We start from the raw sequence: 18,371 nt of genomic DNA, 5'->3' as shown, positions 1-18,371 counted from the left end.
CCGAGTTGTGTTCCCATAACAGCTTCCGCTGTAAAAGATCGTTGTTTCTGACGAAATAACCTGCAGAAACGAGTATCGGTGACTTAATGTCCAATAAAATTTGCCTTGAACTTGATGCTTACTAAAAAAAATCTAGTAACAGAAGGACACACTTTGAACACTATCTGACCAGAAAAAGTTGCCACGTCAAACTCGCTGGGCGTAACTTCTTAGGTTTTAGCAAGGTTTAGCGAGGGTTAGGCCACAGTGCCATGAACTAGTGGGGGTGAAAAAGGGGTACTAGACACGAATCGCAGGCCGTAGGAGTGTGCGCGCGCGCCGCTCCTCTAATCCGGTCATGCCCACCTCTCGTTTCATCCTTGGAATGTCAGCTGGATGGCAGTACTTCTATATGATGAATATATGATGAAAGGATGCGAGATGGTGGTACTTGGAGTGTTCACTAGACGGACGGATGGTCGGATAGACGCACGAACGGACGGACAGAGAGATGCACGGACGGTTGGATGGACGTGCGGACGGACGCATGGACGGACGGATAGTCGCACTGACGGACGGAAGCAAGAACGAACGGACGGACGGAGGCGCGGACGGACCTGACGGACACTTCGCCGCACTCACCATCATGCACTCCGTGGATATGCTATGATATTTTTCTGATGCAATGCACCAACTAGCCCAACAACGAGTGTTATTGAAATCGCTATCACCAGTGACACATACCCGCATACCAATGAGAACTGACCCACGATTACGCCAAGAAAAGTATAGGTAATAATATTAGAAGTAATTGTGATATAATTGTGAAGAAAGAAAAGTGGGTGAAAAGAATAACTTGCCGTGGGCAGGGACCAAACCTTCGAATAACGTGTTCGATGCTCTACCAAGTGAGCTACCACGGCAGCTATCCCCCCATCCACTTTATGCTGTATATATGTGCATTGAACGTGGGAGCGTCAGTCAGCGCCACCTGTTGTCATTGCGGCGAATGTTGGACACTCGTGTTTTGCCTGTTAGCGTCACGTAGCACGTGGATGGATGGATGGATGGATGGATGGATGGATGGATGGATGGATGGATGGATGGATGGATGGATGGACGGATGGACGGATGGACGGATGGACGGACGGACGGATGGACGGACGGACCTACGGACGGACGGACTGACTGACCGACCGGCTGACGCCAAAAGTGCGCACAAAGAAATGCTTCGCATTTATTAAGCCAGCTCTGCAGTCTCTCACGTCGTTTTTGCTACTATGTCCAAGACTACACTGCTTGCACACCTTTACTACGTCAGTTTTACGGCTACATTATCATTGAACTTACATGTGACCAACTCGTTATCAAGGTACATTTTTACTGCTTTAGGTGACGCATGCGTATTCACGGACAACTTGCACGTGCTCGAATCTTTTTATGCACCTAACCGACGCACAACGGAAGCACATTGTTACGACCGGGGTTTGCAGGCACCGGAGGTCCGGGATAAAGTTGTCGAGGCAGGAGGAAGAGGGACTCGCCATGTAAGAGAGAGCTCGTCATGTACGAGAGCTCACCTTGTATATAATGTAAATAAACCCTCTTCAAGTCTCTCTTCCTCCTGCCTCAACAACTTCATCCCGGACATCCGGTGCCTGCAAACCCCGGTCGCAGCAACATGCAAATCGCTACTTTCGAATGCTTGCAATTAAGTTTGAAAATCCATTCTTATGACAATCTCATTTGATCAAGAAGCCGTTGTATAGAAGGATACTTTCCTGCAATCAGCGTTTTAGGGGAAAAGCTCCTTAAGTCGTGGGTCGTGCGTACGAGACGTATATAGTACTAGTAGTGGTCGTAGTAGTAGTAGGTAGCCACCTCTGGTTTAGTCATTGGAATGTGCTCTCGATGATGGTTCTTCTAATGGATATGTGATGAAAAGATTCGAGATGGCGGTACTTGAAGTGTTCACTAAATGGACGGACGGACGGACGGACGGACGGACAGACAGACAGACAGACAGACAGACAGACAGACAGACAGACAGGCAGACAGACAGACAGACAGACAGACAGACAGACAGACAGACAGACAGACAGACGAATGAACGTGCGTGCGGACGGATGGGCATACAGACAGATGCATAAACGAATGGACGGACGCATGGACGGATGGACGCATAGACGGATGGATGGTCGCACGGACTGACGCACGAAAGGACGGAAGCAAGTACGAACGGACGGACTGATGGACGCTTCGCTCCACTCATCGTTACTCACTCCTTGGATTAGCTGTGATTTTTTTTTTTCGTCACAAAATGTAAAACCTTTCCGACTAGGTGGTGCTTTTCTTACCGGGTTACTAATTTCCCGCGTTCACACATACCATCCTAAACTAGAGTCCAGCTATGCTATTAGAGTGCGCCAAACGTCGTATTGTTGTACATACTCTTGAAGTGAGATAGGGTTGTCAGCTTCGTAAACGTAATTATCGATGACGCGTGTCACGCTCTCTCGACTGCCTATAGTTATGTTTTCTTTTTTCCCATGCTTCAAGCATAGATGACGACCAACCAAGTCTGAAATCTTCGAAGGCAATCGTTGCTGTCATAGTGATTGGTATGGGCTTGACGATAGTTTGGTGATTCGACAGCATTGCGATTTTAGTTTTAGATTAGTAGTATTACTTTTTTTTCCTAAAAAGCCCGCTTTACCGCTACGCCATATTTCTCCGCGTGTTTGGTACCCCACGCAGAGTGCCACGCGTGCTCGTTCTCTAAATCATTGGCTGTCAGAAACTTTTCGCTGTCTCTCCCCCTTGTCCTTCTTCGCAGATCTAACTGACCCCACGTGTCTAAACGCCCTCGCGTTATTTCAGCCTCTTTACAGGGAACACTCCAAGCAGGCGTCTGTCAACGCCATCAGCGGCGCAAACAGAAATATCGCACGCTCCAAATGCACCGCGGCGGCCTGTACATTTGCGACGGCAACGACGTTCATGCACGGGCGGCTATTTGTCGATGGTGCCGGCCTCGTGATACTGGCAAGCGGTGATTTCGTGGCTTCCAGCGGATTTCACGAAGGCATGTCCTTGCTGTTTCGTGCTCGACAGGCGTGTTGAGGGTGGAAAGCGGGTTGCTGCCGTTGTGGGGGCGTTGGTGAGGATATGTCGACAAAACGTGGCTGGTGACGACAGGCGGCGTTAGGAAACGTGCAATAGCGTCATGTGTTGCCGGTGTTTGAGCGCCTCAACGGGCGTCGATGCCAGCGTTTTCGCATAGGCGCCGTTGGGCTGCTCATGACAGATTTGCCCGGCATTTGTTTTTTTTTTTGCGAGTGCGTCGTCGGAACGCAAGACAAATACTCATGTAAGCCGCATTCTGTTCTCGCCACTTTTGGCCGAAATCTCGTAATTTCATTCCTTTATATTTGTTTCCTTGCGTAGTTTCTTTCCTTTTCTTTTTACATCGACGTAATTGTGCTTTTTTTTTCAAACTTAAGTAGAGTTTTAAGAGAGCATTTTGTTGGGCTAGTTGGTACAGTATTTCTAAATGTTAATTCGAGTGCGAACACACGACACAATCACTCACACACGCACACACCCAGGCATCAAACACACGCTGTGTGTGTTCGACGCCTGGGAGTGTGCATGTGTGAGTGACCGTGTCGTGTGTTCGTGCTCGTATTAACTTTCAGAAATATGTAGAGTTACGGTGTATATATGCTTTTATGCTTTCCTTAGCGTGACTCTACATTACTTTTCAATTTAGAACTCACTCCCTCTCCCTTTCTCGGCTGCTATGAGATTAGTCAGTTCTATACCTCTCCACAAGTTACGTGCCACTAACTACCGTGGCCGTGTTTTTAGCGCCGCGTGTATAAGTTCAGCCGCTAAACATTTCGGTGTTGTATAGTGTAAAGCTCAAAAAGGACTACTGCGAGTCTTTTTTTCTGCAAGCCTGAAACCACCTGTCAATCTAATCCGGAGCTTGGAGTGGTGAACCCATGGAAGCTGCAACTGTCAATCACATTCTCTGATTTCCTGTTACCGAGCCGAATCGGTGGCGCACCCCTTGTTTATACAGGAAACGAGGGGAGGATTCGCCGTCCTGTTGGAGCGTGTGCTACCGGCGAGAGCATTTTGCGTATGCCACAGCGCTCATGCAAAGCGAACCACTCTTCCACCAGAGGTGCACTGCTTCCGGCCCGCGCACGCGCGGTCTCCCATGTTTGCGTCAGGAAGCTGGCACGACACATGAAGACGTGTGCCACGCAACCTTCTTCGCAACTGGCTCCCTGCGACCGAGCACCTTAGGCGCTGCCAGCACGTTGGCCTAAACTCTGCTTCTTCCATGGCTGTCCACTGGCTGTCGCAATTTCCGTTGCGTATCTCCCTTCGCGCTGCGCCTGTCACGTCTGCTGGGAGAGCAAACTTGGCGCTTCCATTGTTTAGAATGGCTCGTGTAAAGCCCTGCTTAAGACTGCTTGTGGAAGCGTACGTGGTGTCCTGCATAATACGAGGGCAGCTGTCGTGTTTCGCGTTTTAAAGACGATAGTCTTTCTTAATTGGGGACCTTCGGCGCAAAAATTTGGTCTGTCTGTTTGTCCACCCTTAATACCCTAAACAGTACCAAACGATACTTTAAACGGCTGACCCAATCCTCAGCGCCCACCAATATTGCTCAAGGTTCAGCGTTCATACTTGTGCGATTGTCAATTAAAAAGCAATTATTGCGCATATCTGAGGCACCATAACAACACGTCAATATTACGTATGTGTATTTTTCACTAGAAAAGGCATACGTAAGTAATTTTAAGGATCGTATAGCTTTTATAACGCTGCGCTGGCCATGCAACGCTTGCTCAAAACGGCAAGTCTTTCCAACGCTTTGCTAATGAAGACGACACGTTGGTGGCACCTACCGGTCGCCTTGCGTTCTACACCTTAGCACCTCAGAGACGGGCGCGCCCCGTTTTCCAGGATAACTGCCAGATATTGCTCATGTCTAACGTGTGACATGACTTGATGCGCTTGTTCGCCTCTCCTGCACGCTCAAGGTGCACTCTAACGCAGCACCTCCAGAATACCATTCACCGATTTTTCTTGCGCAGAACATCAAATAAACGTTTTGTTCACTCTCTCCAGACGCAAGACTATCGTCTTTCGACGACATTTATAGTGTAACATGCAGATACGGGGCCATTTTTTTAAGGATTTCGTTCAAATAAGCTTTCATGGCACTGAGCACTTGCTCATTCATTAACGATACTTACAACCATGATCCGAAACGTGTGCCATATAAATGTGTTAAATATATGTTTATGGTGTCTTTACTGTTGTTTGAGCTTGACGTAGTCTTAAGAGTAGCCGTTCTGCTAAATCTTAGTCGCTTCCGCTCTCCTTGAATTCTTAGGACTCACGAACATTGCTGAGTTATTCTGACCAGTCGCCATTAGCTTCATTTGTAGATGTTTCCTCCGAACACTCACCTAAATATACGGAAGGCTAGGATACACCCTCAGATTCACCCGCGGTGAGTCCCAATCGATAATCTCTCTTGTCATCACGGCTTTCTTAACGATAATACCATAGAGAACTTGACGTGTTTCGTTTTTTTTTTCTTCCATAAGTTATCGCCTGTGCCCTACCACTTCTCACTCTTGGATTTGACATTGCGCAGTGCGGTATTATCCTCCCTAAGGTAACTGACTGGGCGAGTTGGTTGTACGTATACTTATGACAAAGAGCGCGAAAAACAAACAAACGAAACACAGGGACCGAAAGCAGGCGCACTGTTAAGTCTGCTTAGTGCTTTTTTTTTTGCTGATTATTAGCAGTGTATTCTCACCTAGTCTTCGCACTTTCTCCTCTATCGTTGCAATGTTTTTGCATTTTCTTTCTCAAATCAAATGATGATGCGCTGTCGGCATAAATGCAAAAGAGAATAACTCAAATGTGAAGAATAAGCGTACTTTCGTTTATGAGTTTGCGCCAAATCGTATATCTGGAAAGAAACTTATTTGTCTACGTGTGACGCGCGTTTTGGGTTATGCTGTAAACACTGCTATAATGCTATAATGCACCGTGCTCATAAGTGAATAATTGAGCGCCTGCAGGGAATCTCATGCAATTACTCTTGTAAAAATATTTATAAGTACGAGTTTAATTTCTGTTGCCGTCGTTGTTTTTTTTTTGTTCCTACTTCGAATCATGACGAGAATGGCGAGACGGACGGTGATGTTGCGGTGCCAGTGTCTTGGAGTTGCGATGTGGCACTCGGGGGTCCAAACAGTCGATACAACGGGCTATCTTATGGCTTTTTTACAGCGAAAGCTGTTGTGCGATCCCAACAAGTGTCGCTTGTGCCGTAATTGTCCGCCGCCACCGCCGCTGGTGTCCGTAACCACTATCCCACGAAATGAAATTTAAAAAAAAAATGGATCATAAAGAATGAGAATGTTGCGATGTGATTCGAACCTGGGTCCCGAGCGTGTCATCCCAGTGTTCTGCAACTGAGCAACCCTAGTATTTTTTTTAATGAATGACATTGTCACCAGTAAAGTACACAGAATATGCTTCATCAGAAGTCAGGCAAACACACACAAGCGTCAAGAACGGGAAGCCACTCCGGAACGGGGTCAAAAGTCTCGACAACACTGCGCACTTGAGCAACCCTAGTATTTTTTCTCATTTATGTTATTTATTATAATACGTATTTGTAATGTACTTAAACTCTATTGCAAACTGGCCCTAGGCAGGCTTGATGTCGGCAAAGGAATCGCGTTAATATGAGTAATGAAGCGTTTTAGAACATCAAACGAACAAGCAAGCGTTACACAATGCAAATTGCGTAACGAGTGGGCCGTCGAATGCTGCAACCCATTACTGAAGCTTCAGGCGTAATTCTTCATCGTAGTCACCCACAGCATAATGAAATGCACAAATTTCCTTGCGAGTGTGTAGTGGGTACCACGCTTCTTTGAAGAATAACGAAGAATGGCATTGTGAAGGCCTCCCTACAACACAAAAGGTATGCTGATTCATATCGTAGTGGGTACCCTGCAAGTGCGCTTATAGCAAATGCCCAAACAGTGTATGAAAAAAGCCCTTGAAATTTCCCTCTTCCTGCTTTCGCTGTGGCTGTGCTGCGCATTGGACGCAGGCCCAGGCGTTATTTTTTTTCATTATTTTCGCTCAGAAAGGATGGTGGGCCTACCTTCCGTTTCATAAGAAATTATGTACCAATGTTAATTTTATACTGGAGCGGCACTGCACGCAATCGTCATTGGTGGACCTTGAGAGTCGCCAGCTGCAGATAGTAACAAAGATGCCCTTGTTTGGCACACCGGGCCAACAAAGTTACCCTAATAAGATTTGTATTTATTCATTCATCCATTTCTATATACCTTACAAGCTTAGGAAACATTTGTAAGGTTGTGCACGTGCGAAAGAACTGACGTACTTAGGTAATACTTCACGGTCACCATGTCTCTGCCGCGTCTCGTCTACAGCGTTCATGAGTAAAACCGCCACTGTCCCCACTGTGACCCTTTCTTCACAGTTGTGCACACGTGGTATTAGAATCAGAGTGCGTACCATCGCTGAAATGCCGGGAGTGCTCGCGAGTTCTTTTCGCCACCTCGAATACTTCTCTCTTCGTCGTTTATGCTCCCTCCGACGCTTTCGTCGCGTGCATGGGCATTTCGTATGCCGATGCCCCGCCCGGCACGCGACCTTGCTGACGGCCTCCGAAAATATGCGAGGCGTCCATCGGCCGGGCGAATCTGTCCTTGCTCTTTTTCGCGCGCTCTCGGCAGACGCCTTGCATCAGCGGCTGCTTTTCCAGGAAGCCCGTTGCCCCAGCAGCCGCTCTTCCTGACGCCAAGAATGCTGCCGCTCCTTGACGAGTTGCTCTGCACTATAGAAGCCGTCAATAGATGCGCCACTAGAAAAAAAAAACGAAACAATAATACAGCTCTCTTTTTTTTTGTGTGTGTCGATATTTCTTGGAGAGGAAGTATAGCAGATGACGAACGTCTTCAAGAGCTTACGTGGACGCCCTTTTTTGTCTCCCGTCGGGTTCCCAGCGAGGCGTCGGAGATGGCCGCTCAGCTGAGTGAACCGGCAGCCGCCCGGAGTGACAAGCGGTCCTGTGCCGTGTTCCGGCCACTTGACACGTCTTTGAGAGTGGCGCGCCGCGTTCACCGCTGTTGTGGTCTGGGTCCTGTGGGTCTCGTCGTTGGTAGCTGGCTCCCATCGGACTCGTCCCTTATAGCGAGAAGCAATGCTTATATGGGAAAACAGAGAACAGACGTTTATTTACATTAGAGAGAGGTCAATAAGAAAGTTTAGATATATAGTGGCGTTCTTCGTACATGGCGAGTTCTCCACTCGAAAAAGCACCGAATGAGCCGTGGGGGCTCATTATAAAGGGTCTGTCCTCCCCAGATCCCTAGATCGGGGACCGCGTACAGATGGCACCGTCCAATCACGGACCACACATTACCCGCGAGGGTGACGAGCACGCACGGTCCACGCGAACGTTCAAAACTGAAGCGTGGTCACCGCACGGCCATGTGGCACGAACGCGGCTCCCCCCCCCCCGTCAAGGTGTGTCGCTGGGCGAGGGGTCTGGAGTTGATGACTGCATCCATCGAAAGGGCCGCCGTAAACAAGCTTCAAAGGGTGCCGAACAACTCGTTCAATTAGCGGGACGATTCCCGGCCGCCGCCGCCGCCGTCATCTTCCAAAGAAGAAGCTGCACCGGTGGTCTCCCGAACTGCTCACGGCGCCGCGGCGGCAGGACGCCGCACCCTCCGGCCAGGTGGGAACAATACATGGCGGACACCGGCCGCCCACCCGTTTGGCGACTCAAAAGGAACATCAAAAGGAACGCCGATCCATTGTCAGACCTGGCGCCGGTCCTAACAGCCTCTCCGCCGGGGAAAGAAGATCCCGAGGTGCAGTGGCCAGCAGGTACTGTGCAGCGGGATCTGTATTGCAGCTTGTCGGCTCTTCCTCTATTATTTTTGTCCCGAACACTGGATCCGATGATCATTGACCAAGAGGGCGTTGCTCGCAGGGATGAGGTGACCCCTCTCCACCATATTTTCCGCCCACCACCAATGAGGAACTGCGGAAACTGCGCCGAAGCACACCCACACACGAGCAAGCACACGGCAATTCCCTACTCAGAATCACCAGACTTAGATTCACCTGTGGAAGTCATTTCCTTCTACCTCAACTTTATTCCTGTGGCCCCCGCCGAGTCGCAACACCACATCAGCCACTTTTGAAGACATTAAACAAAACACTTGACACATGTTTGGATAAATACAGAAAACTAGTGGGCCTCAAATCGAGGATAGAAAGCAGAAAATCGTTTTGAAGCCCTCGGGGTACTAGGGACAACGACTCAGACCATCTGCGTTGCTGTTGAGTTTACCCTTCTTGTAATGGATATCAAAGGTGTATTGTTGAAGAGCTAAGCTCCAGCGCAAAAGACGGCCGTTTTTCGATGACATGGACTGTAGCCATGTGAGGGGACAGTGGTCAGTCTCTATTGTGAACCTAGAACCGGCGATGTAGCAAGCTAGCTTCTGCACAGCCCAAACAACGCAGGCACATTCCTTTTCTGAGGCACTGTATGCTTCCTCACGAACAGAAAGCTTTCTACTGGCATACAGTACAGGGTGTTCCTGGTCGTTCTCTCCCCTCTGACAAAGCACGACACCCATACCCCGGTCGCTGGCGTCACACTGAAGAATGAACGGCTTAGAGTAGTCAGGCGCGCTCAACACTGGCTGACTTTTTAGTGCCTTCTTTAGCGTAGAAAATGCATGTTCCTTGGCCCCATCCCATTTTACGGTCTGGGGTTCAGTCTTTCTAAGAGCGTCTGTCAAGGAACTTGCAATGTCAGAGTAACGCGGGATATACCTTTGATAATAACCGGCCAATCCAAGAAACGACCGAATGTCTTTCTTGGTTCGTGGTTGGGGAAAGTTGTCTATTGCGGCCAGCTTTACTTCTGACGGCCGGCGGTAGCCTTGGCCTATTACATGCCCTAGATAAGCTACCTCAGCGCGCCCCAATTGGCATTTCGCAACCTTCACTGTTAAGCCGGCCTCACGCAGACGACATAGCACAGCTCGCAAGTGTTTCATGTGGTCTATCCAGGAAGAAGAAAAAATAGCAATATCATCTAGGTACGGGAGGGCAAAGTCCTCCATACCCTGTAACACTTTGTCCATTAGGCCAGAAAAGCAATAAGGGGCATTCTTTAATCCAAAACTAAGGACCTTCGGCCGAAATGTTCCCATCGGGGAAATAAACGCCGCAAGCCTACTAGCCCTTTCAGTTAGAGGCACCTGCCAGTATCCCCTGACTAAATCCAAAGTCGAGATGAAATTGGCACTGCTGACTTGCTCAAGCCTTTCCTCAATATGCGGAATTGGATAAGTTTGGTCCTTTGTAATCGAGTTGAGCCTCCGATAGTCAATACACGGTCGCGGCTCTTTCCCTGGGACCTCAACCAAGATCAGAGGCGAGGTGTAATCACTCTCTCCTGGCTCGATCACTCCTAGCTCGAGCATTCGGTTTATCTCCGCGGCCATTATTTCCCGTTGCCTCGGGGAAACGCGGTAAGCTTTAGAACGAATTGGTTCCGAAGATGTCAGCTCAATATCATGAACTAGGGCTTTGGTTCTGCCAGGTGTGTCTGAAAATGTTTCTTTAAAGTCAAACAATAGTTCCTTCAGTTCCGCTTTCTGATCTGGCTCCAACTCCGCCTGCTCTACCAGGTTACTAATAGTCTCGCCAATGTCTTTGTTTTCTGTTGTTAACTCCGGGAAATCAATAGGCATTTCTTCCGGTTGATTGAGCGACATGTTTACAACGGCATGCCTCTGCTGGTACGGTTTGAGCAGATTAGTGTGGTACACCTGTTGCGTTTTACGCCTTCCCAGTCCAGTAACCAAGTAATTTGTGTCTGACAATTTCTGAACTACCTCAACAGGTCCCTCCCACTGGACCTGAAGTTTATTCTTCAGTGAGGGTTTCAGTATCATCACTTTTTCCCCTACTCGAAAGCTTCGCGTCCGGGCTGTCTTGTCATAATAGCGCTTAGCGTTGTTTTGAGCTCTGCGCATTTCCTGCTCCGCTAGTTCTTGAGCTGCGTGAAGTCGGTCTAACAGCTCAAGCACGTATGCTACTACCGAAGGGTCGTCCGCCCGGCCCTCCCAAGATTCTCGAACAATGCGAAGTGGGGAGCGAAGAGCACGTCCGTAAACAAGCTCCGCAGGCGAAAACCCTGTTGATTCGTGAGGAGCGATCCGAAGCGCGAACATAGCTGCGGGCAAGCAAGCCTCCCAATCCTCTTTTTGCTCATAACAAAGGGCGCGTAGCAGCCGTTTCATGACTGAATGTACCTTTTCTACAGCATTTGACTGAGGGTGGTACACTGAACTGTGGATGATTTTAACGCCACACTTTTCTAGAAATGTCGAGGTTAGTGCACTTGTAAAAACAGATCCCTGGTCGGACTGAATTTCTGCGGGGAAGCCTACACGTGCAAAGATAGATAAAAGCGCTTTAACTACCTCCTCCGAGCTGAGCTCCTTTAACGGTACTGCTTCCGGGAATTCCGTGGCCGGGCAGAGCACTGTGAGTATGTGCCGGTACCCGGACTGCGTTACAGGAAGTGGACCCACTGTGTCTATAACTAGCCTGCGAAACGGTTCTGTGATAATGGGGACCAGCTTCATAGGTGCTTTAGCCTTATCCCCTGGCTTGCCAACGCGTTGGCACGTGTCGCAGCTTCTTACAAATGCCTCCACCTCCCGAAAGCAGCCGGGCCAGTAAAACTCCCGTAACAAACATTCTTTTGTTTTTTTGATGCCGAGATGCCCTGACCACAAACCTCCGTGGACCAGGTGCAGCAGCTCCTTGCGGAAAGGATACGGTACGACTAGCTGATTAAACCGAACTCCTTTTCGACTTGTGTACTTTCTGTACAAGACGCCCCCCTTCTTGGTGAACTGAATGTTTTGCTTAGCCACCCCTTCCTTCGCGTCTGGCGTTAAGTTACGGAGAGTGGAGTCATTTTCCTGTTCCACTATCAGTTCTGTAGGACTTACATTTAACAGCTTTATAGTGCATTCTACTTCTCGAGATGCCTCGGATTCATCCGGTTTCTTACATCTTTCTTTAGATATTGTGTTTTGAGGCTCCATTATAGGGCGGTCCAGTTTCGTGCCAGGTAAAGAAGGCTCTGCCGCTGAAGCTGTTTCGTCTGCCACCGGATCTTTACAAACTGTCTGAGCGGCGAGCTCCCTTGCTTTGGATCGAGTTAAGGCCTGTACGATACCCTCACTGAACCCAATTCCTTTTTGTCGCAGCAAGTACTCTGATTTATTTGAGAACAAATACGGGTATTGCACTGGGAGATGTGCCGAAACGGCAGCTTCAGTGTCTAGAACACCGAAAGGGCCTTCGATGCGGACTCTTGCTACTGGGAGACAGGCACTGTTTGTCTCTACTGCTTGTCTTATCCACGCGCATTCTCCTGTAAACTGACTCTCCTCGACATAGGACGGGTGCACTACATCCATAGTGGCGGCCGAATCGCGGAGCACGCGGCACGGTTGGCCATTCACGACTAGGTCTCGGATGTATGGTTCTAGCAATTTCATGTTTTCGTCATTACTACAGAGTGACATTAACACAACTTTCGGGTTCTTACAACCCAAAGAAATATGCCCCGTCTGTTGGCAGTTATAGCAAACTATCGGCTTCTTGGCCTCGAACGCCTTTTTCTGTTGCCCTTCCGCCCTTTTCTCGGGTGCTTCTTCCTTTCTCTTGTTTTTCTCATCACCGCTTCCTTTGGAGTCTAAACCCTCCTTCGGCATATACCGACCCGACTTTGTCCATCGCGGAGGCTTGTCGGCCCGATATTTACTAATCTCCCTCCTAGGGACATCCTTGCCTTCGAGGGCACGGCGATTTACGTACTCCTCTGCGAGCTCTGCCGCTCTCGTGATAGTATCTACTCCTTGTCTATCCTGAACCCAGTACCTAATGTTTTCAGGTAGACGCCGAAAGAATTGTTCCAACGCAAAACACTGCAGAGTCTTTTCCGCGTCGCCAAGCGCACCCTCCTCTCTAAGCCATTCCTCCAGATTTACCTTTAAGGTGTACGCAAACTCTGGGTATGACTCGTCTTTGGCTTTCTCGATCTCACGAAATTTTCGCCTGAACGCCTCCGCTGACAGTCTGTACTTTTTGAGCAGACTCGCTTTGACTCTGTCATAGTCGTCTGCGTCTTCTTTACCCATACGGGCTATAATGTCAGCTACTTCACACGGCAGCAGCGTAAGCAAGCGCTGGGGCCACGTGTTTTTAGCAAAATTTTCCCTCTCGCACGTGCGCTCAAAGTGCACCAGAAAAAGACCCATGTCCCCTCCTACCGCGTAGGATGGCATCAAATCTGTCATTCGGCGCTCTCCTTCTCGTGCCACTGCGCTAGCTCCGTTCATTGATTGAGCCTTTGCTAGTTCAATTTCTAGGCGTTTCATTTCCATACGATCGATACGTTCTCTTTCCTCTTTCTCCTCACGACGTCTCTGTTCCTCTTTTTCCTCCCGGAGCCTCTGCTCCTCTTTTTCCTCACGGAGCCTCTGCTCCTCTTTCCTTTGCGTAATAGCCTCCAAGCATTCGCTCAGCTCATCGTCATCTGCCCCGATCTTCTCGATGGCGTCAATGATCTCCTGCTTTCTTTTCGTCTCGGCAATTACCTGGCCCAGCTCTCGGGCCAACTCTAACAACTCTGGCTTTTTTAGTCCCTTCAAATTCATGGCGGTCCTTGGTGCTGCTAACTCTTTTAACTAAACAACTTTGACGTACTATCAATACTTCCGTCAACCGTTACCAAATCACTGCTTTGTTTACAATCCCACGCAAAGCCTGGTGATATCTCAGCAAACTTTGACGTACTATCAATACTTCCGTCAACCGTTACCAAATCACTGCTTTGTTTACAATCCCACGCAAAGCCTGGTGATATCTCAGCAAAGAAAAGCAGTGCACTCACCCTATGCAGTCATGAATTCGGACGCGTTCCTTCCCGTGTTGTCAGAGATGCCACGAAGCAGTTTTGTCCGACTCTAGGTCCTCCAGACAGCAGGTCTCAGCATTGCCTCCTGGTCGATGAGCTCGATCCCACCGCTGCCATCCAGTTGTTGTGGTCTGGGTCCTGTGGGTCTCGTCGTTGGTAGCTGGCTCCCATCGGACTCGTCCCTTATAGCGAGAAGCAATGCTTATATGGGAAAACAGAGAACAGACGTTTATTTACATTAGAGAGAGGTCAATAAGAAAGTTTAGATATATAGTGGCGTTCTTCGTACATGGCGAGTTCTCCACTCGAAAAAGCACCGAATGAGCCGTGGGGGCTCATTATAAAGGGTCTGTCCTCCCCAGATCCCTAGATCGGGGACCGCGTACAGATGGCACCGTCCAATCACGGACCACACATTACCCGCGAGGGTGACGAGCACGCACGGTCCACGCGAACGTTCAAAACTGAAGCGTGGTCACCGCACGGCCATGTGGCACGAACGCGGCTCCCCCCCCCCCCGTCAAGGTGTGTCGCTGGGCGAGGGGTCTGGAGTTGATGACTGCATCCATCGAAAGGGCCGCCGTAAACAAGCTTCAAAGGGTGCCGAACAACTCGTTCAATTAGCGGGACGATTCCCGGCCGCCGCCGCCGCCGTCATCTTCCAAAGAAGAAGCTGCACCGGTGGTCTCCCGAACTGCTCACGGCGCCGCGGCGGCAGGACGCCGCACCCTCCGGCCAGGTGGGAACAATACATGGCGGACACCGGCCGCCCACCCGTTTGGCGACTCAAAAGGAACATCAAAAGGAACGCCGATCCATTGTCAGACCTGGCGCCGGTCCTAACACCGCTTGAAGTTTTAAGATCGGGACTGCCCTTGCCTTTTTTTTTTTGCAAGCGTGCGCGTGTGCGTCCATCTGTGTGTATGTACATGTGTGTGATGCGTGTGTTCACGGATGTTCCTGCTGAGTCACGTTGACGTACTAGGCTGTAGCAAGTTTCGCGTTACTTGAAAAGTCGCGACTCATCAAACGAGTATTTTTCGCCTTGATTTACAACGCAGGACAATGGCGTTTGTTCGGCTGCACAGAGCTGATGCGGCGGTAACGCTCTCACACTTTCTCGCGGAATGAGTGGGCGGTGCCCATCACTGGCTGCCTTTCTTTGTGCAGCGTAACGGTCTAAAAATAAAAAAAAGTGCAAGAATAGAAGGAGTGTTTTTCGAGAGCACACACTGAGCCCTTTGGGGACCGCAAACTTGACTCAAAGACTGCAGAGTTCAAAACTTTAGATAGCCCAAGGAAACTTTGGCCCACCTAGCCTTGCTTCGTGCGACTTCCCGAGCGTTGTTTGTTGCGCTCACGCTATGCCGCGAGCGGGAACGACTTGGGGCTCCTGCCACTGCAGCATCAGCCGCTTATGGCTCTGCGGGATGCACCGGCATCTGGGAAGCGTCTCCTCCACTCAAGTGCTCTACTTCCCGTCGCGGGTCCGACGGCGTCTTTTCAACACCGAAGACTCGCAGAGCAAGTCGCAGAGGGCCGTGTAAAGAGTGCCTCACCCTTCCGCACAGCAGAAAGCTTTCGAAGTGCGCCGAGACTTCGATGAGCGCGGGCAAACTAGCAGAACTTTTCGCGAGCTCTACTCGACGAACTCTTCAATCTGTGCTAAACGCTTGCGTTCGACAACGATGCGGAAAAAAGGGAAATAAAAGAGATATGAAATAAAGTAAAGAAAGGAAGAAATTAAAAGAAAGGGAAGAGTGAGAGGCGTTCGTGGAGTGTCTTTGCGAACCGACGAGGCAGGCTCACACAGCTGCAGATGAGGACTTCGCCGCAGTCGGGAGCTCCCGGTTCGACCCCTTGTTTACCAACGGCCACAAAAAGTGGCCACGTGGCTTCCGTCTTTGCAGGCGCTCTCTGCTGGCAGCTTGGCAGGGGTCGATGTTTTGTTTCGCTCTGCTTCAGAACCGGTCAACCCGCCAACGTCGAAAAATATGCTGCCGTGCGTTACGAAGACATATAGACATCAGCAGTCCACATGCTGACACGTACGTTGCCACATTATGCGTGTGATGTGTCCTTCTTCATATCTTACAGCCCGAAACAAGTAAGCTATCTGGCTTAGCAAGTGTCCGTATACACCGCTAACTCGGAAACCATAGTGCATTTAGGGGGGGCTGGGGTTGAGCCAACCTCTCGTTCATTTCACAAAATTTTTTCACTTATTCATTTGCATTAGCACGAACATACACAAAAGTTGCTTTAACCCCCTCCCCTCGCTTCTACGGGAAAAATAAATTGGTGTTACGCCACTGTCGGCAATACTACACATGGCGTTCACCAGGAAGGGCGTACCACGGCCGGCCAGTCCACGCAGGCGCACTTCAGTGACAGTCGATGCTGTTGCGCGTTTCGTTAAGCACCAACCAAGGCAGCGCCGGTGACGTCATTTCAGAAAGCCAGAGGCCACACACTTCTGAACGCCGGCCACTGCGGCGATGTGCGGCGCGCGTCCATGCGCGACGCTGGGCAAACAGCTCTAATGATCGGACTACCGCTCGCGCTCTTCGCATCGACCGTTTTCGCAGAAAATTGCTTTCGGATTGGGGCGCTGTTCCATTGTGTTGTACGTGCGGGTCAGCTCACCTCGAACGCCCAGTGTTTTCGCCTTGGAACCAACGCCGAGTTACCCTGCAAGTCTGGGCCACTGTCAACGCTTTTTCATGTTGCGATGATGTCTGAACTGGGCACTGCGTACGCTGTTGGACTCTTTTTACATATTTGATTGATTTACTCCGTCTGCTGTATACACTCGCGTGTGATATGAGAAACGAAAATTTTGCCTGTTCGCGCCTTTTAGCGAGTGTGCTATAGAATCCTGCTCATACTAAAAAAAAAAGAAAACATTCTACCGCAAACGAGGGAAAAAAAGGCTAGAAAGGAACCAGAAAGATTGTGCACTGGGGATTCTTATTCCGAATTAAGAGTCAAAGTTTAGCACCCGACCTTTCCGCTTTCCCCTCTTTCTTCCTGGTGTCTTTAATGTTTGTTGCATCCTTTCGACGTCAGCCAACTCACCTAATACAAAATCTTGCTCATCCGAAAGACTCTGATAATACTTTGTCAAGCACCCAACGTCCACTCGTATCTGTCGATATCGCGGTCAACTTTCAGTTTTGTTCCAGGTCCTTCACGTTTCCACAGATGAGGAAGAACGGATGGCGGCTCAGCGTCTAACCTCTGTGTCTGCTTTTCGTGTAAGTGAATTTATTGCTGCTTGTTAGGAGTTGGTTCGTGCGTACTTTGTAGTCAACACTTCATGAACATAGATCGAAGATTAAACGTTTTTAGTTCCATGGAAACTCAAGCCGCCGTGTGCTTTCGCGTTCCTTTGTGTACTTCCAGCCACATCTATAGACAATGCAAAGGAATGAAGAAGCCTATAGGTACGTAAACTCTTGCGTGTTTTTTTTTGTATAGCCTTGCGTGTGGTTGGGAGTACAAAGGATACACAAAAGCGTGCGTACGTAAGTAGCTTAAGGTATCTGGCACTAAAACTGAGCCCCGCCGCGGTGGTCTAGTGGCTAATGTACTCGTCTACTGACCCGCAGGTCGCCGGTTCGAATCCCGGCTGCGACGGCTGCATTTCCGGTGGAGGCGAAAATGTTTGAGGCCCGTGTACTTGCGTCTATAGGTGCACGTTAAAGAACACCAGGTGGTCGAAATTTCCGGAGCCCCACACTACGGCATTCATCATAATCACAACGTGTTTTGGGACGTGAAACTGGAATATTTAATAAAGTTTGTGAATAGAATTTGTTTGCAGTAAAACCTTGCAGATTTCTATATAGGCATGCCTTTAGACTTGTTGCCTTACTACTCGAATACTAGCCTCGCCGTGGTGGTCTAGTGGCTAAGGTACTCGGCTGCTGACCCGCAGGTCGCGGGATCAAATCCCGGCTGCGGCGGCTGCATTTTCGATGGAGGCGGAAATTTTGTAGACCCGTGTGCTCAGATTTGGGTGCACGTTAAAGAATGCCAGGTGGTCGAAAATTCCGGAGCCCTCCACTACGGCGTCTCTCATAATCATATGGTGGTTTTGGGACGTTAAACCCCACATATCAATCAAATTAAAACTGATTAATAACGAAATCGTCAGAAGCAGAAACATGCTAAATACAATACTTCTTCATTGTTAAGATCGCTATTAAGTTTTTTGCATTTGAGTGTGAGCTCTTCGCAAACTTTTCATTCGCGCTCCTTCATCACCGCAGATCAC

Source organism: Rhipicephalus microplus, chromosome 1, assembly GCF_043290135.1.
Source record: "Rhipicephalus microplus isolate Deutch F79 chromosome 1, USDA_Rmic, whole genome shotgun sequence".
Taxonomy (NCBI): domain Eukaryota; kingdom Metazoa; phylum Arthropoda; class Arachnida; order Ixodida; family Ixodidae; genus Rhipicephalus; species Rhipicephalus microplus.
The sequence above is the reverse complement of the archived record's forward strand: the minus strand, read 5'-3'. Positions refer to the sequence as shown.